This window comes from Pleurodeles waltl, chromosome 5 (assembly GCF_031143425.1).
Source record: "Pleurodeles waltl isolate 20211129_DDA chromosome 5, aPleWal1.hap1.20221129, whole genome shotgun sequence".
NCBI lineage: Eukaryota > Metazoa > Chordata > Amphibia > Caudata > Salamandridae > Pleurodeles > Pleurodeles waltl.
Genome location: NC_090444.1, coordinates 865748016 through 865770999, shown reverse-complemented (window position 1 = coordinate 865770999; position 22984 = coordinate 865748016). Strand labels below are relative to the sequence as shown.

The 22984-nt window shown below is 44.2% G+C and overlaps 1 protein-coding gene across 4 annotated transcripts in view; it reads right to left on the bottom strand.

Annotated features, from left to right (window-relative positions):
• The window catches only part of LOC138296106 (zinc finger protein 583-like), a 369595-nt gene extending 350431 nt beyond the window's left edge, over positions 1–19164 (bottom strand). For 3 of the 4 annotated variants that reach the window (XM_069234961.1, XM_069234963.1, XM_069234964.1), the window contains exon 1: positions 18997–19164. The gene's annotated coding sequence lies outside the window, so the exon portion shown is untranslated. Of the gene's footprint in view, positions 1–3195; positions 3323–18996 lie in introns of all 4 variants that reach the window. The other variant, XM_069234962.1, reaches the window with a different exon arrangement.
• Positions 19165–22984: the final 3820 nt, after the last annotated feature.

The window sequence follows — 22984 nt, the reverse complement described above, 5'->3', positions numbered from 1 at the left end:
CTCAATTGCCAGAAGGGGTGTCTGATTCCCCGAAGCATACCATACTGAAAGCTGGCCACTGTACCGTTGGAATGGGGACCAGGTGCGCCTCTCCCTGATAAATGCTCAACGTGGGTAAAATGCTTTCAATTGGCTCCAGTGAAAAGGCAATAAAGGGCCAATGCATCCACTTTCCTCATAATGCCCTAAATAACAAGAAAATGTGCTAGCTTATTCACAAGGTCAAACAATGGCCACTGATTGCTCTGACTCACAGAAATTCTTTGAAATGCCATCAGGAAAAATGCATACACACTAAACAACTGCATCCTTCATTCGAATCCTTGTAATAATACGCGTGGGCCCCAGCGCCGCTATGGATTAAATACATGGCTTTGCACTGCATTAACTCTAAAGCAATAACTAAGCAACTCACACAGACTCTAAAATGAGATACTTGCAATCCTGAATACCATCATAACCCCTACTGGTATACAATACATTACCCGTGCGTCGCCTCAGGGCATGAGATCCAACCTCTTTCCCCCTTTTAGAAAATACACACGTGGACAAGATAACATTCTATGCCAGCCTATATACATCAGGGATGATGACCGTGTTCCTTATACAGTACAGTGGACTCGCTGTGTGGACCTCCGTATGATTTTTATAAGGGTCGTAGAGTATGAAGCAGTAGGTGTAAGGGTCCCCACATACATTCTCCAATAGCATTATGATACAGAAGCTCTATATGGTCCCAGGGCCCTGTGTGAGGAATATACACAGTACAGGGGGCAAAACCTTCTGCGAGCCTATTGCACACAATACGGTTGTTCCTCTCCTCCAGGGTAAATCCGGACGCTGCGCGGCAGGAATAATCCCCGAGGCATTGGACCCCTCCAGGACGGAACTCCAATCCAGCCTCCTCGCTTGGTACACAGCAAGGCCACCCTCTAGAGTAGCGCGGAACGGCTACACCCCCCACCCCCCCAGCACAGTAATCAGGCCAGTCTTGGGCGGGTCAGTATTTCCGTCCCCATCCCTCCCAACTAGAGAAGCAGGCACCAGTGTGTCGGGCTCCGTTCCAAGAGCTGGTGCAGGAGAGTGGTGCCACCTTTAAGGGGGATTCTGATGGCAGCACAGGAAAAAAAGGCACCGAGCTCGCCATGAAGAGCTGGTGCAGCCGAGTGGCGAGGGACCAGGAACGCGCTGTCTGGCCCAGTTGTATGGGTCAGTACTTACTTCTCCCTCCTCACAGACCGTGGCCTCACCTGGGGAAATCCTCACCTGCTGGCGGCAATTCGGGCAAGGAGTCCTCAACCTGGCACCGTTAGTGTCACTCGTCAAGGTTCCATTTGCAGGGGGCCTAGGTGGGGGAAGGCCTCTCGCCGAACTGCAAGAAGTACTCACCAGGTACTGTAGGAAATCTCCAGAAGTGGTGGCAGCGTGCCCTTGTGCTATAGAGGCATCACCAGGGAGTGGAGAGGTGCTCTCTCTGCACTGACACACTAGTAATAATGAAGCACTGACCAGGCATTATCCTTGTACCACCAAAGTACCAAGTGGAAGCGCTCACCAGACACTTGTGCAAAAATTATGAAAGCGCTCTTCACGCGCTAGGCAGACAAAACAAACTAAGGAGCAGAAGACAAAGACAGCGCTCCCCCCTTCCCTAAACTCCTTGGGAGGGGTACTTTGAGCAGGCACAAGTGCAGGCCAGCCAGCTCACATAAACCAGGGATTGTAGTGGTGGTTCCTCCTGGCAGTCTTTGGAGTGCTTAGTGCAGCTAAAGTCAGTGGGGCAGCTGGCAGCAGCGAACATACAGAATCCAGATCCAGATGAGTCCTTAGACTCTAGGCAGCAGGGCAACAAAAGAGGAGCAGTCCAGATAAGTCCTTTGTGCAGTTCAGCCATCCCTCTGGCAGATTGATTCAAAAGGCCAGGGCACTCGTATGAAATAAGATAAGCGTCTGTAAACTTAGGTTCTTGGTCTTTGGAAAATCAATATATAATCCAAACAGAGTTAAGGTTCAGTGTCTTTATTCTTGTGCGAGGTTTTCATACATGTTCATCACATCAGAAAGATTCCATATGTGGTCATCACAACAACATCCAACAGCCAACACGTGTTTAGTCTCTGAGAAATTAATCTCATTGACTTCCTCGGGGCTGTAAGAAACATAATAATGAGCTTGGGTATAATCTGTAATTATACATGATAATGGAAAATTAATACCTGGCACTAAAATCGTAGCCAAGTTCTTCACCAGTACCACGTGAGTGTCTAAAATCATCAAGTGACATTACCAAACGGAGCCACAGAGAAAAAACTGTGATTACAGTTTACCACAAGTGATAAACTTGTTATTATTATAAATATCACCAAAAGTTTGATGTGCACGTGAAACAAAGTAGAAATTGAGAATTAGAAATAGGGATAAAGACTGCCACTAGATATGTGGCGACGAGAAACGGAAACTAAGGTTGAGAAATATACTCTTGATGACAGGGTGTCATTAGGAAAAAAGGAAACAGAAAGGCGTCATAACACCTTGGAAATTGGTGAGTAAGTGTGCTAAATTAAGCATTCGAAAGTGTGTCTGAATAAAGGAAATCGTACCAAAATATAAGTTAGGTGTTAACATAAATAGATGGGTTATCCTAATCAAGTAAAACTCTTCAAGATAATGTACGATCTGAAATAAAATGATTGTAAGTCATTAGGAGGAAGATAATGAGTAAGCTGATTTTAAAAGGAACTAACAAAAGGACTATCACGTACCAATAGAGAAAGAGTAGTGGGAATCACGTGACGGGGCAAAACACCATTATCCCCGAGTCTTCGTGAGGGAGTACTCATAAGTCAGCACGTATGGATCCAAAATCTTTTACGGTGCGATCTAGAAGAGAAGATCGCTATACTAAGGAAGTAGTGACAAGAATAAGCAATATGGCATAAATCTAGAAGTAAAAGGTCACATACCTATAAACAAAACAGTTCTTTTGGGTAAATTCTTGTGTTGGGGGCGCTGTGTCTTGCTCCCCGATAATTAAGCTGGCGTGTATGTAGAGAAAAAGGACATGTAAGCCCTCCGTCTCATCTAAAACCGATGTAACAAAGATTATAATCATATGTTGCTTCCAAGTTGAACAACCAGACTCAGCCCCCTCAAAATAAAGTGCAAAATACATAAGTTAACATTAATGTCACTTACCTAGAGGTATAAGGTATAGAAGAGACACAGAGTAAGGTCTCAGGAGTGTGTGTGAAACTCCTCGGCATGACGGGCAGTATGTTTGTTTGGTCCTTCTTTTATTCGATGATGAGAATCATCGGCTGGTCTGAAATAGAAAAATGGACAGAGTGTTGAAAGAAAAAGTGGGCGCCATCTTGAAGTGTGAAAGACACAACTAAAAGACAGTGTCCAACTGGGTGGATGAATTTGCTAAGCATTATCTAATGCGAATAATCCTAGGTGCTTATAAAAATTGATAGAAAGACACCGAATAAGGTCTTACACGACACATAGTAAGGTCTCAGGAGTGTGTATAAAATTTTTCGGCAGTATGTTTGTTTGGTCCTTCTTTTAATCGATGATGAGAATCATCGGCTGGCCCGAAACAGAAAAAGGACAGAGTGTTAAAAGAAAAAATGGGCGCCATCTTGAAATTGCTATGCATTAATTAATGCGAACAGCCTTAGGCGCTTACAAAATTGATAGAAAGACACCGAATAAGGTGTCACACGACACAGAGTAAGATCTCAGGAGTGTGTATAAAATTCTTCGGCATGACGGTCAGTATGTTTATTTGGTCCTTCTTTTAATCGATGAGGAGAATAATGTAACTTAGAAGTAATTTGTTCGAAGGGTCCCAAGAATAAGAAGAGATGATACAAAATAGTAAAAACAAAGTGTAATCAGCCAAGTAATCCTAAGTAGTCATCGTCCTAATTATTCGTTACATGTGATCATCAAAGATTGGTGATACTGTGGCGTGGCCTGCTGAGCAGCGAGATGGCCGCTCTTTGAGTGTGCTCCGCCGGCCGCATTGTAATCCTTTAATAATCCTTAACATCGGGGCGAGCCCAAACTGCCAAAACCTGTGTTAATGTGCGGATGACGGTGCGACGCAGGTGACGACATGTGAATTGTTTTATTTTATGGCCTGCGTGGAATTGGGGGAAAGTGCGGCCTGAGAGCGGAGCTGTCGGCGGCGTCTGACGGAGCCCGCTGGTGGAGGAGCCCTGACTCGAGCCGGGGGCGTGTGCCGGCGGCGGGACCAGAGCCGTGGCGGAGCCGGGACGCGGAAGGTCCCGGCATTGATAAGCTGCCCGGGGGATCCTGCAGGAGCTGAGGAGCTGGAGCGGCCCCGGGCTGCCTGGGAGGTAGGATCGCGTGGCCGCGCTGCCGGGCGGCGGCTCTGAGCGCGGGACGTTGCCGGAAAGTGCAGAGGACGCCGACAAGATGTGGGACCCCCGAAGGCGGCAATAAGGGTGACATTTGGACTGCGCTCCGACGAACGGAGACGCTGGGCCTGCAGCGGGAGTCGACGAGGCGGACTTTAGAGGTGGCGGCCGCCATTTTGGGGCCAAAAGTGCCGAGAACAGAGTGAGGTGGTGCGTGAATTGGAGAGAGGCTGTGCACCATCACGGAGTCTCGTAGATACCGTGGGCGCCCTGTGGAGGAAATTGGTGCGTTCAAAAAGGTGGAAGTGTTTGATCTGCCCTGAGCCATGAATAGCGCGCTCCGAAGAAGCAGAGGGGAGGCGCCTGGGGGCCTGCGAACAGACACAGCTGGGCAAAAGGTGGAAAGTCGATAGAAGGGACAGGTGCTGCGAGGACCTGTCCGATTGTCTCGTGAGTACGGAGGGGAGAACGTGGGGGTCCCCCTTCCGCCGACCTGCGCTGGTGGATGGCATAATGGACATTGACTTGCACCCTGGCAACAGTTTTGGTTAGTTGCGGAGAGTCAATTTAAAGGAACCCAGTGGAGGTGCAAGCAGCGACATAGTGACTTGTCAAAACGGAATTGGTCGGCGCGGGCGCGGCGAGGGGGGTTGAGGTACCCAGCTGCGACTACGCTAGAACGGAGGTGGCTGTGGGACTTAGCTAATAACTCGCGGTAGGACTGGGTGGAGCTCTCTCTGCCATGGGGAAGCACGATGCTAAACAGCCGAAGCTGAACTTTGATCATAAGCACTCCACGCGCCAGGGAGAGTTGGAGCAGGGGCCCCAGACGGCAGAGGGGCGCGACCTAGCCGCAAACGACCAAGGCGAAGATTTGCGCACACTGATGCTTGAGATGCGCTCCAGCCTCCGTAATATTGATACTAAACTGGACAATCTCACCAGTCAGTTAGACTCAGTAAAAACCCAGGTGGCCACACACGAGACGAGGTTGGACACGCTTGAGACCCGCCAATCAGAATGTCATGAGTTTCAAGTAGAAACAAGGGACCAACTCCTGCACATGGACAAATTATTAGGAATAATCCATGCAAAGAATGAGGACTTGGAAGCACGGTCCCGGCGCAATAATCTACGCATCACAGGAATTCCGGAGACCACTGCCATAAATAAAATGGAAACATATATCACTGAACTCCTACACGAACTGTTTGACCCCAGCCTCTCGGCGGTGTTTGCGGTTGAGAGGAAGCATAGGTCGCTGAGCCAGAAGCCCCCCGTGGGTGCGCCGCCCCGACCCATAATTGCGAGAATCCTGAACTACCAAGACAGAGATTTGATCCTTAAGATGGCAAGGGAGAGAGGATCCATTACGCACAAAGGAAATAACATCTAATTTTACCCTGACTTCACCCCGGCTGTACAGGCTGCCCGCCGTGAGTTTCTGCCTGCAAAGCGGCTTCTTCTGCAGGCGCAGGTCCCGTACTCCCTCCTCTACCCGGCTAAATTGAAGGTGTCCTTCGAAGGGTCTGCCCACATATTCACTGTTGCCAAGGAGGTGTTGAAGTTCGCTTAACATGTGGGACGCAAATCCGCACAACGCTCCAGGGACGCTGTGGGGACAGAGAACAGCAGGCTCAGCGACAATGAGTAAACGTTGATCCAACCTAATATCCCCTGTGGGGAACTGCTCCTAGTTAAAAGTGCCTTCTACCCGCTAGAGATGGAGACGCATTTGTGTTGCCTGTTGTTCAACCTTGTCATCTGCTATTCTAGATAGATTTAATTACTAGGTTTTGAGCGGTGAGGATCCCCTGCAGATCTTCCGGCCACCCCATTTCACACGGGGGAGTAGCCGGCATCGCCACACCCCCTCGGGAATGTTCCCTTGCTTATTAAAATGTCTCTTTGGGGATAGGAATGGGAAGGGTAACCTACGACCCGGTTGGAGGGTTGGAGTGGGTGGGGGGAGGTTGGTTGGGGTTGTTATCTTGTTGTTTATTGCCAATATCTATTATATGCTACCTGTGTGGTGTCCTGTACGTACAGCCTGGTCATTGTCAACATGTCTTATTACACTTTACAAGATGTTAGAGAGAAATGCCTAGAGTGGATAAAACCTTGAACTGCCTCACCTGGAATGTTAGGGGGCTCAACGACCACAGGAAGACTAGGTTGGTACATGCATATTTGGTGCGGCATGGGGTGGATGTCTGCCTATTGCAGGAAACACATTTGAACACCTCCCCTGCTCAAAGACTGCGTCACACTAGATGGGGCCATGTTTATTCAGCTATCTACTCCAACTATGCCCGAGGGGTGGCGATACTTATACGACGCGGGCTGGACTGGCGGGAGGGTGCAGTTCAATGTGACCCAGAAGGGAGATATGTTTGGGTACAGGGTATTGTGTGCGGTGTTTCGGTTGTATTCGTGGCTGTATATGGGCCTAATGCAGACTCTCCAGGGTTCTTCCATAGGCTTTGGGGGCAGGTGAAAACCACTGGATGCGACACAATTGTATGGGGAGGTGATTTCAATGCCGTACTTGATGACAGTGTGGATAGGAAGGGGGCGGCTCGCACATTGAATCCGTTGGCGGGTTCCGCCCTACGAGAAATAATGCTGGATGGCGCGCTGGTTGATGTATGGCGAGGTAGACATGGGGACCTGAGGGAGGGCACCTGTATATCGTCCTATAGCGGCGCGTGGTCCCGTCTTGACTTCTGGCTCGTGTCGCGAGATGTTGCACTGTGGACGTCGCAGGTAGAGCACATGCCCCGTACACTGTCCGATCATGCGCCCTGTATGTTGAGGTTGCTACTCCCTGGGGGTCCTTCCCCGGCATTCTCATGGCGACTCCCACCCCAGGCACTACTTGATGTTGCATTCAGAGAGGAGATACGAACCGACATTACTGACTATTTTGAGCGTAATGCGGGGTCGGTGGACACGGAGGCGACTCTGTGGGAGGCCTTCAAGGTTGTTATTAGAGGCCAATGTATAGCCCGGCAGGCAGGGATATTGAAGGCGATACGGGGCACTCTGGTAGCACTTGAAGCCGATATAAAACGAGTCGAGAGCACTTTCTTAGAGGCTGGGGAGTCAGAGGCGGCGGGGCTGTTGAAGACCAAACTATTGGAATATGAAGAGGAGACATTGAGGGAGGTAAAGTTTCTGGGGAAATATGCAGAGGCGAGGCGTTACGGCGAAGGAGGGAGACCGGGGAAGGTCCTAGCAAATATGATTCGACCGCCGCATCCCGCGACATATATTCATGAACTGCGCACAACTGATGGCGAATTGCTTCATGACAAGGAGAACATTGTAGGAGCATTCTCCAAGTTCTATTCCCGTTTATATACTAACACTCAAGATGAATGTCCGGAGGGGCTTATATCCTATCTAGATTCCATTGCATTGGTATGGCTGAATAATAACCACAGAGAATATATGAACCTTCCAATAGATGCCGGAGATGTGGCACAAGTTATCAGGAGCCTGCGGCCTGATAAGGCGCCGGGACCTGATGGTCTTACAACAGCTTTCTATAAGGCATATGTAGATGAGCTGTCGCCCCGGTTGCTGGCTGTGTACGAGGAGGCCCTGGAGAGAGGGGTGTTACCTGCCACTATGCGCGAAGCGCTGATTATTACGCTGTTGAAGCCGGATAAACCTGCTGACGATCTAAACTCATACAGGCCCTTATCTCTGATTAATGTAGATGTGAAAATTTTGGCCAAACTACTCGCGAATCGGGTGCAGCCAATGCTGTCGATGGTCGCACTTCCAGACCAATCCGGTTTTATACCAGGAAGGGCGACCTCCCACAACCTGCGAATGATTTTCGCAGTATTACATTACCTACACCCCGAGGTTAGAGCTGCCGCGGTGTTTTTAGATGCAACCAAGGCCTTCGACACTATTGAATGGCCATATTTATTTCATATACTAAAAAGGATGGGTTTCAGTACGCTGCTGCTTAGAAAAATTCGCCTGCTTTACACTTTACCTACAGCCAGAGTGCGGGTGAATGGTCTGGTTTCTGCACCGTTCCCTGTTTTGCGTGGTACTAGGCAGGGTTGTCCTCTCTCCCCGCTGCTATTTGCCATTGCTATGGAGCCGCTGGCAGCGAGGATTAGGCAACATCATGCTGCAAGAGGTATAGGATTCAGCTCTAGAAATCTTCTAATATCACTATACGCGGACGATGTGACCCTTTATCTTATCAATCCTGCGGACAACTTGGATCCCATCCTGCGGGAATTTGTCCGCTTTGAGGGGTTCGCGGGCATCTCCATCAACTGGTCTAAATCGGTAATCTTTCCCCTCACGGACGGCACTGCGGAGGTGTGCTCTGAATACCCCCTGCGCTGGGAGGCGGAAAAAGTCAAATATTTGGGGATTTGGATAAGCCGGGACCTTCAGGAGATTTGGGGCCTTAACTTTGGCAGGGCTATGATGTGGCTGAGCGAGAAAGTGAAATCGTGGGCTTCCCTGCCCCTATCACTAACTGGGCGGATCGCGTTGACAAAAATGATAGTGTTACCCAAATTCCTTTATCTATTCGTAAATATACCTATACCGCTTGCAGCACACTTCTTTGCCACGATGAGGTCATACCTGGTTGAGCTGGTGTGGGCGGGTGGACAGGCCAGGGTAGCGTGGGACACGCTGGCGCTGCCACTGCGACAGGGAGGTTTAGGTGCTCCAGATATAAAACTGTATGCCCTCTGTGCTCAGGCTCAGTTCCTACATTTTTGGACCCACCCTGTCCCTTTTCAGCCTCACGTGGCGGTGGAGCGAGATATGGTGGCGCCCCTTCCACTTGGAGTGGCGATATGCGCTAAGGCAAGGCGTCCTAGAGAAGCTGTAGATACGGCTAGGATGCTGCAATGGGTATGGGAGGAGTTGCGTAGGAGAGCCGGGGTCCCGCTGTTACATGCTCCATCGATGCCTCTGATGCATAACCCGATGCTGCCTTGTGTGGCTCACCTGATTGATAAGATGAATCTCCGCACCCTTGCTGACCTTTTTCCCAATGGCAAGTTTATGCCTCCCCCAGCGCCGGAGGAGGGTGGTGCGGTGCCCTTTTCCGAATTATTTCTGTACCATAAACTACGTGCGGCGTGCCGGATGCTGTGCGAGGGGTTCCCCGACTCGCCGCCGATCTTTACAGCTTTGGAGGCGGTGGTGGGTTCCCCTTCTCCTCGAAAGATAGTAACTAGTATTTATCGCCATATGCAAAACATGACACCAGAGGTGGCGCCTAAATCTATGCTGTATTGGAACGAGGAGCTGCAGCCTGAGATTTCTGGGGAACAGTGGGAGTTCTGCTGTGGGCAGCTTGCTGAGCTTTCGCCAAATTACAAGCTGCGTTTAATACATTTTAAATACCTACATAGGTTCTATAGAACCCCCATCAGCCTGAAAAGAATGGGGCTTAGGGAGACGGATGAATGTTGGCGATGTGGGTCGGCCTTGGCCTCTTTTCTACATATAGCATGGTCCTGCCCGAGATTGAAGGATTATTGGTCTCAGGTTTTTGTATCGGTAAACCAGATAGTGGGCCGCTCGGACGCCCCTTCCCCTCTGCTTAGGCTATTAGGATATGTCAGGGACACTCCGCCAGCAATGCGCAGGCTGCATGCATTACTTTTACTGTTTGCTAAGAGATGGGTGGCGATCCACTGGGGTAGGCGGAGGGTGCCCGCGGTGAGGGATTGGCTGGCGGATGTAACTTACGGGCATACACAGCTAACAACATTCTGGGAGTTAATGCCGGCTGCGTCTAGACCCCGCGACATCTGGGATCCGTTTGTGAGCTGGGCCCGGGGACAACAGAACCAGGAATATGAAGGAGATGTTGTGAGTGAATGATCCCTGGGAGGAGGGTGTCGGGGGGGCTACATCGCACTCTTCGCTTCTCACATCATGGAGGAAATGCCTTTAACACTAGCATGACCCTGACCGATACCCCTGTTTTATTTCGCGGCAGCCCTCCCTAAACGCTAAGGTAGAATGTTGTGACCCTTTTGAGACCCGGTACCCAGTCTAGGTGCTTGTATTCTCTATCGATATGACATGTTGACTATTGTAATATGTTCCTCTTTGTAGGACACCTAATTGCATACTATATGTAACACATTAACGATGATAACTGGCAAGTTTGTTTGTTGTATTTGCTATAACGTAAAATGCTCAAAAAAAAAAAAAAGATTGGTGATACTTACCAATAAAGTGTGAATTAATATGTAATGTAAATACTGTAACAATAGTAACACTTCACATTTGAACAGAGTTCACCATCTTAGCACCAGAATTAAACTGGGCTCATTCTTCCATATTAGGTAGGGTTGTATACTATGTTGATAGAGTCTGACAGTAATGATTAAGTTCATATTTGGACATAAAGTGTACAAATTATATGTTATTATGATATTAAAATTAATCACCTGGGAAGTACTCCATTTCATAATTTGTGTTAAGACCTTCCTCCACTGCTCTTAATTTGAGGATCCAAGTACATTCACGTCTTCTAAGGTGTAATTCTCTATTCCCTCCTCGTGGGTCTTTGGATATATTCTCAAACCCATAAAATTCAAAGCTTTTGGTTAGGCCCTGGGCCGGGCATTGATTGATGTGTATTGCCACAGGATACCGACTGTCATTTTGTCTCACTGCTCGATAGTGTTTGCTCATTCTTATTTTGAGGGATCTTATAGCGCTGCCTACATAGTATTTGCTGCACTTGCAAATAATCATGTAAATTACGTAATTGCTGTTACATGTAATGTGAGAGGTGATGGGAAATCGATCACCAATCTGATTATGAAAGGTAGAGATCCCCGTTCTTGCCCATCTACACATTCCACATTGCCCACATTTAGAGAATCCCTTATTGTGGCTAGTGAGCCAATCTTCGTGGTGTTGTTTACTAGGGTAGCTAGGACATAATGTATTCTTAAGAGTTCTGCCACAACGGAATGTAAGAAGTGGAGTATCTGAAATAAAACTTCTTAGAGTTGTATCCGCTCGTAATATCGGCCAATGCCTTGTCATACATTTGCGTAGTATTGAGGTGGCTTGTGAATAGTCAGCTACACAACGAATGTTACTATTAAATGTTCTAGATTTTTGTTTGAGTGTCACTTCTTGAAATGTTTAAAATCCTATTACGGGCTTGCTTAAGAATACATGGTTTGTATCCCCGTTGCTTAAATCTGTGCTCCATATCATTGATGCATTCAAAGAAATCAGTGTCCAAGCTACAGTTGTGTCTCGCTCGGACCATTTCACCAAAAGGAATCGCATCAATCTGATGCCTGGGATGTGAGCTTGTTGCATGTAGTATTGCATTGCATGCCGTGCTTTTTCTATAGAGACGGCTTTCGACCTTGTTATTGTGGATCAATAATTCAACATCAAGAAAGGGAATACTCTTATTACTGTGCTCCCAAGTAAAAGCAATGTTGAGGTCATTAGAGTTAAGGTATTCTGTAAAACTGTTCAGTTTGGGTATGTCCCCCGTCCAGATCATGATACAGTCATCAATGTAGCGACCCCAAAATAATATGTCCATGTTCCATGTGTTCCCTTTCGAACTCAAGATCACGTTATGTTCAAAATAACCCATGAAGAGGTTGGCGTAAGCTAGTGAAAATCTGGATCCCATAGCAACACCACGTTTATGACGAAACCATTCTTTTTTAAATAGGAAGAAGTTATTGTTCAAAATAATGTCAATCATCTTTAGCAGCATCATGGTGTGGTTATATAGGCTAGCTGATCTGTTATTAAGAAAATGACGTACAGCCTGTAGTCCTAAGGTATGTCTGATGCTAGTGTAGAGGGAAGTCACATCCAGGGTAACAAGAGTCATCCCTGGTTCCCAATTGATATCAGTGAGGATACTTAAGATGTGTTTGGTGTCCTTAATGTATGAAGGAAGATTTATCACATAGGTTTGTAAAAAAATATCCACATATTCAGAGATTCTTTCAGTGGGACCACCGATCTCTGACACTATCGGTCTACCTGGGGGACGATGTGGATTTTTGTGAATCTTTGGTAAAGTATACAGGCATGGGTGTCTTGATCTAAAGGCATGTAGGTAAGTGTATTCATCCTCATTAATTAAGTGTTCATCAAAACACTTCCTAAGGAATTTGTTGATTTCATTGGTTAGAGCTGGTATGGGATCTGAAGCAATTTTTTCATAGCAGGTGTCATCTGCTAATTGACCATATATTTCTTGATCATAATCTTTCGTATTCATAATTACTATATTTCCCCCTTTGTCAGCCTCCTTGATAGTTATAGCCTTGTGTGTTTGTAGATGCCTCAAAACAAACCGACAGAAAGAGATACCTGTAAAACAAGGAGGGGCAGGAGAGGAGGGAAGCTTAGAAACAAGAAAAGGGATGCAGACCAGATCACGAAACAAGTAGTCTCAGAAAATGTGACCAAGGATATGATCAGCGTCAAGAATTTATCAGATTTACCACTAACACCCCACGATTTTTCTCTTTTGAGCAAAGGCCTAGGGATTTGCCCTGATAATGTTGGTGACTTTCAAAAAACGAAAATAGATTTTTACAAGTTTATTAGGCGCCTCAAAATCAAGAAACATTTTTCCACTCAGACTGAGACTAGAACTGGGGACATGCTTCAGGACATAATTAAAGATTATCATCCGCTCTCAATTCAAGATGTACATGACACTGCAACACTTTTATCAATTACAGACTATGAACAGAATCCCACTACAGCCCTACAGATACTTACTGAACTAGATATTCCTGTCGGGACATTGAGTAGTGGTCTGAGGTCGAAATCCAAGTGGACACCTAATCTTGCCAGTGACAATTGTATTGACACCTTTTACAAATTAGTTTGGCAGGATTTGAATGCTTCTGAAATTAAAAATAGAAAACAGCGCCGTTCCTTTTCTAGCAATTTGAATTTTGAAGAGGGTAGGACTTTGAGACATCTACAAACACACAAGGATATAACTATCAAGGAGGCTGACAAAGGGGGAAATATAGTAATTATGAATACGAAAGACTATGATCAAGAAATATATGGTCAATTAGCAGATGACACTTGCTATGAAAAAATTGCTTCAGATCCCATACCAGCTCTAACCAATGAAATCAACAAATTCCTTAGGAAGTGTTTTGATGAACACTTAATTAATGAGGATGAATACACTTACCTACGTGTCTTTAGACCAAGACACCCATGTCTGTAAACTTTACCAAAGATTCACAAAAATCCACATCGTCCCCCAGGTAGACCGATAGTGTCAGGGATGGGTGGTCCCACTGAATGAATCTCAGAATATGTGGATATTTTTTTTACAAACCTATGTGATAAATCTTCCTTCATACATTAAGGACACCAAACACATCTTAAGTATCCTCACTGATATCAATTGGGAACCAGGGATGACTCTTGTTACCCTGGATGTGACTTCCCTCTACACTAGCATGAGACATACCTTAGGACTACAGGCTGTACGTCATTTTCTTAATAACAGATCAGCTAGCCTATATAACCACACCATGATGCTGCTAAAGATGATTGACATTATTTTGAACAATAACTTCTTCCTATTTAAAAAAGAATTGTTTTGTCAGAAATGTGGAGTTGCTATGGGATACAGATTTTCACCAGCTTACGCCAACCTCTTCATGGGTTATTTTGAACATAACGTGATCTTGAGTTCGAAAGGGAACACATGGAACATGGACATAATATTTTGGGGTCGCTACATTGATGACTGTATCATGATCTGGACGGGAGACATACAAAAACTGAACAGTTTTATAGAATACCTTAACTCTAATGACCTCAACATTGCTTTTACTTGGGAGAACAGTAATAAGAGTATTCCCTTTCTTGATGTTGAATTATTGATCCACAATAACAAGATCGAAAGCCGTCTCTATAGAAAAAGCATGGCATGCAATGCAATACTACATGCAACGAGATCACATCCCAGGCATCAGATTGATGCGATTCCTTTTGGTGAAATGGTCCGAGCTAGACGCAACTGTAGCTTGGACACTGATTTCTTTGAATGCATCAATGATATGGAGCACAGATTTAAGCAACAGGGATACAAACCATGTATTCTTAAGCAAGCCCGTAATAGGATTTTAAACATTTCAAGAAGTGACACTCTCAAACAAAAATCTAGAACATTTAATGGTAACATTCGTTGTGTAGCTGACTATTCACAAGCCACCTCAATACTACGCAAATGTATGACAAGGCATTGGCCGATATTACGAGCGGATACAACTCTAAGAAGTTTTATTTCAGATACTCCACTTCTTACATTCCGTCGTGGCAGAACTCTTAAGAATACATTATGTCCTAGCTACCCTAGTAAACAACACCACAAAGATTGGCTCACTAGCCGCAATAAGGGATTCTCTAAATGTGGGCAATGTGGAATGTGTAGATGGGCAAGAACGGGGATCTCTACCTTTCATAATCAGATTGGTGATCGATTTCCCATCACCTCTCACATTACATGTAACAGCAATTACGTAATTTACATGATAATTTGCAAGTGCAGCAAATACTATGTAGGCAGCACTATCAGATCCCTTAAAATAAGAAGGAGCGAACACTATCGAGCAGTGAGACAAAATAACAGTCGGTATCCTGTGGCAATACACATCAATCAATGCCCGGCCCAGGGCCTAACCAAAAGCTTTGAATTTTATGGGTTTGAGAATATATCCAAAGACCCACGAGGAGGGAATAGAGAATTACACCTTAGAAGACGTGAATGTACTTGGATCTTTCAAATTAAGAGCAGTGGAGGAAGGTCTTAACACAAATTATGAAATGGAGTACTTCCTAGGTGATTAATTTTACTATCATAATAACGTATAATTTGTACACTGTATGTCCAAATATGAACTTAATCATTACTGTCAAACTCTATCAACATAGTATACAACACTACCTAATATGGAAGAATGAGCCCAGTTTAATTCTGGTGCTAAGATGGTGAACTCTGTTCAAATGTGAAGTGTTACTATTATTACAGTATTTACATTACATATGAATTCACACTTTATTGGTAAGTATCACCAATCTTTGATGATCATGTGAAACAAATAATTAGGACGATGACTACTTAGGATTACTTGGCTGATTACACTTTGTTTTTACTATTTTGTATCATGTCTTATTCTTGGGACCCTTCGAACAAATTACTTCTAAGTTACATTATTCTCCTCATCGATTAAAAGAAGGACCAAATAAACATACTGCCCGTCATGCCGAAGAATTTTATACACACTCCTGAGACCTTACTCTGTGTCGTGTGACACCTTATTCGGGGTCTTTCTATCAATTTTGTAAGCGCCTAAGGCTGTTCGCATTAATTAATGCATAGCAATTTCAAGATGGTGCCCATTTTTTCTTTGAACACTCTGTCCTTTTTCTGTTTTGGGCCAGCCGATGATTCTCATCATCGATTAAAAGAAGGACCAAACAAACATACTGCCTGTCATGCCGAAGAATTTTATACACACTCCTGAGACCTTACTCTGTGTCGTGTAAGACCTTATTTGGTGTCTTTCTATCAGTTTTTGTAAGCACCTAAGATTATTCGCATTAGAAAATGCTTAGCAAATTCATCCTCCCAGTTGGACACTGTCTTTTAGTTGTGTCTTTCACACTCCAAGATGGCGCCCACTTTTTCTTTCAACACTCTGTCCTTTTTCTATTTCGGACCAGCCGATGATTCTCATCATCGAATAAAAGAAGGACCAAACAAACATACTGCCCGTCATGCCGAGGAGTTTCACACACACACTCCTGAGACCTTACTCTGTGTCTCTTCTATACCTTATACCTCTAGGTAAGTGACATTAATGTTAACTTATGTATTTTGCACTTTATTTTGAGGGGGCTGAGTCTGGTTGCTTAACTTAGAAGCAACATATGATTATAATGTTTGTTACATCGGTTTTAGATGAGACGGAGGGCTTACATGTCCTTTTTCTCTACATACACACCAGCTTAATTATCGGGGAGCAAGACACAGCGCCCCCAACACAAGAATTTACCCAAAAGAACTGTTTTGTATATAGGTACGTGACCTTTTACTTCTAGATTTATGCCATATTGCTTATTCTTGTCACTACTTCCTTGGTATAGCGATCTTCTCTTCTAGATCTCACCGTAAAAGATTTTGGATCCATACGTGCTGACTTATGAGTACTCCCTCACGAAGACTCTGGGATAAATAGTGTTTTGCCCCGTCATGTGATTCCCACTACTCTTTCTCTATTGGTATGTGATAGTCCTTTTGTTAGTTACTTTTAAATTCAACTTACTCATTATCTTCCTCCTAATGACTTACAATCATTTTATTTCAGATCGTACATTATCTTGAATAGTTTTACTTGATTAGGATAAGCCATCTATTCATGTTAACACCTTACTTATATTTTGGTACGTTTTCCTTTATTCAGACACACTTGCGAATGCTTAATTTAGCACACTTACTCACCGATTTCCTAGGTGTTATGACGCCTTTCTGTTTCCTTTTTTCCTAATGACACCCTGTCATCACGAGTATATTTCTCAACCTTAGTTTCTGTTTCTCGTCGCCACATATCTAGTGGCAGTCTTTATCCCTATTTCTAATTCTCAATTTCTACTTTGTTTCACATGCACATCAAACTTTTGGTGATATTTATAATAATAACAAGTTTATCACTTGTGGTAAACTGTAATCACCGTTTTTTCTCTGTGGCTCCGTTTGGTAATGTCACTTGATGATTTTAGACACTCACGTGGTACTGGTGAAGGACTTGGCTACGATTTTAGTGCCAGGTATTTATTTTCCATAATCATGTATAACTACAGATTATGACCAAGCTCATTATTATGTTCTTAACTTCAAAAGAGTCATTTCAAGTGAGGCACAACAACCTTTCAACCCAGTCTCCAGACATCAGTAGTGGGTCATCAGTCCATTGTAGGAGGGCAGGACACAGCCTATTCAGATGTAAGGTGTGAACAACCCTCCCCCAGCCCAGGAAGACTATCAGTATGCAGATGCCTCTTTTGTCACACCCAGACCAGACCTTCCTGTGAGATGGCTGTCTGAAAAGTATGCACCAAATGGAGCTGTCACTCTGCCCCAGACGTGGATTCGAGACAGGCTGAAAAGCACTAGAGTCATAAGCACAGAGAAATGCTCACTCTCTAAAAGTGGCATTTCTACAATAGTAATAAAAAAGTCCACCTACACCAATAAGCAGGATTTCTCAATACCATTCCAAACTTACTAAACATGCCCAAGCTACACCTCATAGATCAGAAGATACTGCTTAGTCATGTCAGGGCATTACCAATGCAATCCTATGAGGAGCAGCACTCACAGTAGTGAGAATCTAAATTGGCTTTGACACTACTACGACATGGAACACACAAAGGCACATATTCTACCTTTTACATACACAGCACCCTGCCCATAGGGTTATCTAAGGCCTACTTTAGGGGTGACTTAAGTGTAGTAAAAATTGAGTTTAGGCCTTGGCAAGTGATTTGACTCGCCAACTCAGTGTGGCAGTAAACTGCGCACGCAGGCTCTGCAATCAGAAAAATAAAAGGAGAAAGACAAAAAGTTTAGGGATATCCCTGCAGAAAGGGCCATTTCCAACATGCACTGTGTAAAAATAAAGTGCTTTCAAAGAGCATGCACCGAAAAGGTAGGAATTTCTAGGGATACAATTTCTGATAAAAATAGTAAAGGGGAAGGTCTATTTAAGAGTGCTTAGAGACAGATCTGAAGGTGCGGTGATTGTGTGGGAAATGTACATGGTTAATTACGGCACCATTAGAAAAGGGAAATTGGTTTGTAATTAGGCATAAGCACATCAAAAACTCTACAGTGGTTTTCAGGCCATTCCTAGACCAAAGCACTGCTCAAAATGGGCCTTTACTGATTATTGATCACATTATGTAGCTGTAGTACCATTACTCCACACGAGACAGGGTCACTCAAAATGTCACATATAACGCATCCAAAACCTGGAATCTCACATATAACCCATCTAAAAACTTGCTAGCTATTCACTTTTAAAGGGCACCTTGTGTATGGACCCCAAAGTGAAAGGATGCAGTAGTGGGAGGATACGATCTGAGCTGCACCCGCGCGCAGCTTGGACGCGGCTCTCCTAGTTCTGCTCTTACGAGCACATGCAGCGGGTCCTCCGTTGCCGCCAAATGAAGACATAAGTAGCAGTTGAAGTCACAGAAGTGTATTTGAAACGGTTAAATGAACCTAGCAAGAGCTTTGACCCGGCCAGGAATACCTGCCCCCAAACCGTCACCTTCAAAATCCCTACAATGCAAATTTCAACATACGTGCCCAACAGGTGTCTAGATTTCGTCCTCATTCTGTAACAGCCCCTTCACGAGGACCTTCACGAAAATCGAATGTGGACCTTGGCGTCACTGCATCTACTTAGGTAATAACAGCAAAGTATACGCCTTAACAGAATTAAAGTCTGTCGCGTGGGCTACAACCGTTATTACACAAGTGGCTCCTACGCATGACTATGCTCACCTTGTCGAAATTCGGTGTACTTCGGATCAAGGATAGATTTTCTAGATCAAATGTCAGTAGCTAGAACTCAGGAAAAATTACGTTTTACTTGTTAGCAAGGCTTCTACGTCCTCTGTGCAGGAATAGGAAACAGAAGGAACAAGGTTTACTTTACGGTCATTTCACAAGTTCACTGCACAGGTACAGAACTCGAGACACTTATCACTGAGACCTGCTCATTGCAGATCCGCTGTGGTGACTGGCCAGCTTCCGGTTCCGTGTGTTGGAGCTCCTGTCTCTTCATAACCATATGCATGCCAGTTAAGTTTCATCATAAATTGTGTTACCAATCTCCCTGTTCGTTCTAAAGTCGGCAGAGGGTCGAGTTGGACTTTAGTGACCATGCGCACAATCATATGTATGGCCATTAAAATTGTTGTCGTAAATTATGTATTTCAAACTTCCCCGTTCGTTATAAAGTCGGCGCAAGGCCGAGTTGCACCGTGAAGGCAGCGCGGCATTAGTGATCTCAAAGGCTTGCAAATAGCGTAAATAGCTCTAATTAAGCGTATTTTAATACTCGGGAATACCTATTAGCGAGCAAAAACAACAGCCGTACAGCTACCAGCCAAGCACTTACATGCAGTTACTGTCAGGGATTGCAGGTCCAGCTACCTGGTAAACAAGAGAGCTGTCTTGTGTGAGATGCCAAAATCCAGGGAAAGAAATTTAGCCTAGATCTGTATTTGTATATATGTGTGGTATTTGTATAGTGTAAACCAGCCGAAAGACAGTGGAGCACTGTACAGATGAAAGGCAAAAAAAGTCAGTGATTGAGTAAAAGGAATATCTGGGTTTTAAGAGCAGAAGTGAATTTGTATGTTGTAAGAAATCGGTATATTAGTTGAGAGGAGTGAAAACCCAGTTCAAATTATAATCACACTCCTTGCCATGATGAACCACTAAAGTCACAAAATAAACCTGAGCAGGACACCCTGGTAGCTGTGTCACAGATCAGACAGCCTCAAGTTAGAGAGGTAATGAGTATAACTTGCAGTACCCAAACAGTAAGAAAATGCAAAACAATAAAAATCCCAAAATGAATTAGAAAGATAAAGTAAAATTTAATAAGCAATATGGCACCAAATTGTGAAAAGTACAATAAGGGGAACCACGCATATGCATTTTAATTTTTTTAAGTAGTAATAGCTCCAAGAAGCACAAAGTGCCAATGACAGTCAATGGTTGTGTTAGAAGAGGGCCTAGGCACAATTTGACACACACCGCGATGAAGCTCGGGTCAAACACACTAACCAGGTTCTCCCTGGTCAAAGATTTTACCTTTGTACTGAGAATGTAGTTTAAATAATACATATATTAAAGTGAAATGCTTATATCAATGCTTAATGATGCTGCATAGAAAACAACAATAATTAGTGATTTGCTTGGCGTGCACTTGAATTATGACTATAATGTGTGGAGTTATCAATGTATATGCAAACTAATAAATAGAATCATTAATGCTCTGGTTAATCAAGTTATATTAGCGATTATGATATTGCATTTATATTGAAAATCTCATAGGCCTTAAGTTAGCGTGAGCTGTGGGTTTTAGCTGCCTGACTCTCATATTAAAAGCATTTTTCTGTTTTTCAGTGTGCTTACTCGCAAAGGGCCATGACCCTGCAAATGTTCTTTTTCTTCATTCCACTGTATCAGTATGAATTCTGTTCTCATCCGCATGCTTGCTGCTTTAGTATGAGTTTATATACAAAGTTGAAACAAAAGTAGATTAATGTAATGTACAAGGACGTTTAAACCATGGACAAAGGAACTCATGACCCGAGAAGACGTGCCAAACGGTGAAGTAACCCCCGGATGTGCCACCTCCGAAGGCGTCAATTATGAAGACCAATCAAAATGTTATGAATTATCGTGGGGTGACAATTAGAATTACCTAATGTATAATTTGATAGGTTAAAGATAGTGGGGTATAGTAAATGTCCAATAGAAATTTGGGGGAAGGTATTATGAAAAAGGGATAAAAACCCATGTCACAGAAGGGTCGAGAGAACTAGGTAGGGAATGCTATCGATTTTATCCAGAAACTCTGTCACTCTGTTTGGTGACTTAGAGACTTATTAAAACCATCTTTGCCCATAGACTGCCCTATACACTTTTCCTCCTTATGAGGGAAGTGTCCCCTGTCCTTTAGATGAGTTTAGACTGATGGCGTTTTGACTGATGTCCTGAAGACGAAGACTGATCCTGTGTGCTGACCTAATCCTTGGAGGGTAATTATGACAATGCAATTTGTAATTTGTCTGTTTGTTTTTCCTTTCTAGGTACCAACTGCTCATTTTGATAGACCGTAGCTAGATGTTTTCTAAAATTGGTGTTCTAAATTGTTTTGCATGAAGCCCAACATGCTGATGCTAATTAGTGGTTAGGATAGGAGATCACTCTAACTGACACAAATAGACAGATGACTGACGTTGCGCTATGCTGAACTGACATATATACAACATTTGCTGTAATTTAATCTATGTTCACGCCGTGTTATGTTCTTATGTTTGTGATTCTTGCATTAATTAAATCTTATCAAAATTGCCATATCGTGACTATGCTCTTATGCTTCTTGGTATTGAGATTAACACTTCTGCTCGTAGATTGTAATCAATAGGGAATAAAATTCATAAAATTCTATCAAAAGGAGTGGTTATTCATGGCTGAAAGGTCATGGTTGCATCGACAATTTGATTAATGTCTTTATCCACAGTGAAGTACATTGTGGTGGTAAATATTGATGACATTATTGATATATTGCTTGACATATTGATCAGTTATCTCGTCCTACGGTGTCTCTCCACTGGGTCACAAGTTTCATTGGCCTAAAACGAGTCCTAATGTGTAATAAATTGACATAAAAGGACGTGTTAACAGTACTTTAGCCCCTTAAGTCCCAATCCACCACAGCAGTACACTTTTAAGGCACCCCAGGATCTCAATGGAGGTACTCAGAGACTCGCTGGGAGTCAGGCAGAGTCCAGTCGCCTCTGATCAGCAGGACATTTGCAGGGAAGGCCTCATAGATTGTTGTAGTTTTAACCCCTTCGCTGCCAGGCCTTTTCCCCCTCCTGTGCCAAGCCTTTTTTTGGCTATTTGGGGCAGTTCGCGCTTAGGCCCTCATAACTTTTTGTCCACATAAGCTATCCACGCCAAATATGCGTCCTTTTTTTCCAACATCCTTGGGATTCTAATGGTACCCAGAGTTTGTGGTTTCCCCTGGAGGAGACCAAGAAATTAGCCAAAATACAGTGAAAATTTCGTTTAAAAAAAAAAAATGGGAAAAAGTGGCTGCAGAAGAAGGCTTGTGGTTTTTCCCCCGAAAATGGCATCCAAAAAGGGTTTACGGTGCTAAAATCACCAGCTTCCCAGCTTTCAGGAACAGGCAGACTTGAATCAGAAAACCCAATTTTTCAACACAAATTTGGCATTTTACTGGGACATACCCCATTTTTAAAAAAAATTGTGCGTTCAGCCTCCTTCCAGTTAGTGACAGAAATGGGCGTGAAACCAATGCTGGATCCCAGAAACCTAAACATTTCTGAAAAGTAGACAAAATTCTGAATTCAGCAAGGGGTCATTTGTGTAGATCCTACAAGGGTTTCCTACAGCTAATAACAACTGAAAAAGAAAAATATTGAAATTGAGGTGAAAAAAACATAACTTTTTCTCTACGTTTTACTCTAACTTTTTCCTGCAATGTCAGATTTTCGAAAGCAATATACCTTTACGTCTGCTGGACTCCTCTGGTTGCGGGGATATATAGGGCTTGTAGGTTCATCAAGAACCCTAGGTACCCAGAGCCAATAAATGACCTGCACCCTGCAGTGCGTTTTGTCATGCCGCGGCGCGGCACTCCATTTACACCGCGGCTGGCGCGTGGGCCACGGGGGATGCAGCGGATGCTCCAAGGAGCTTGATTAGGGGTCGCGGCACTCGCCGC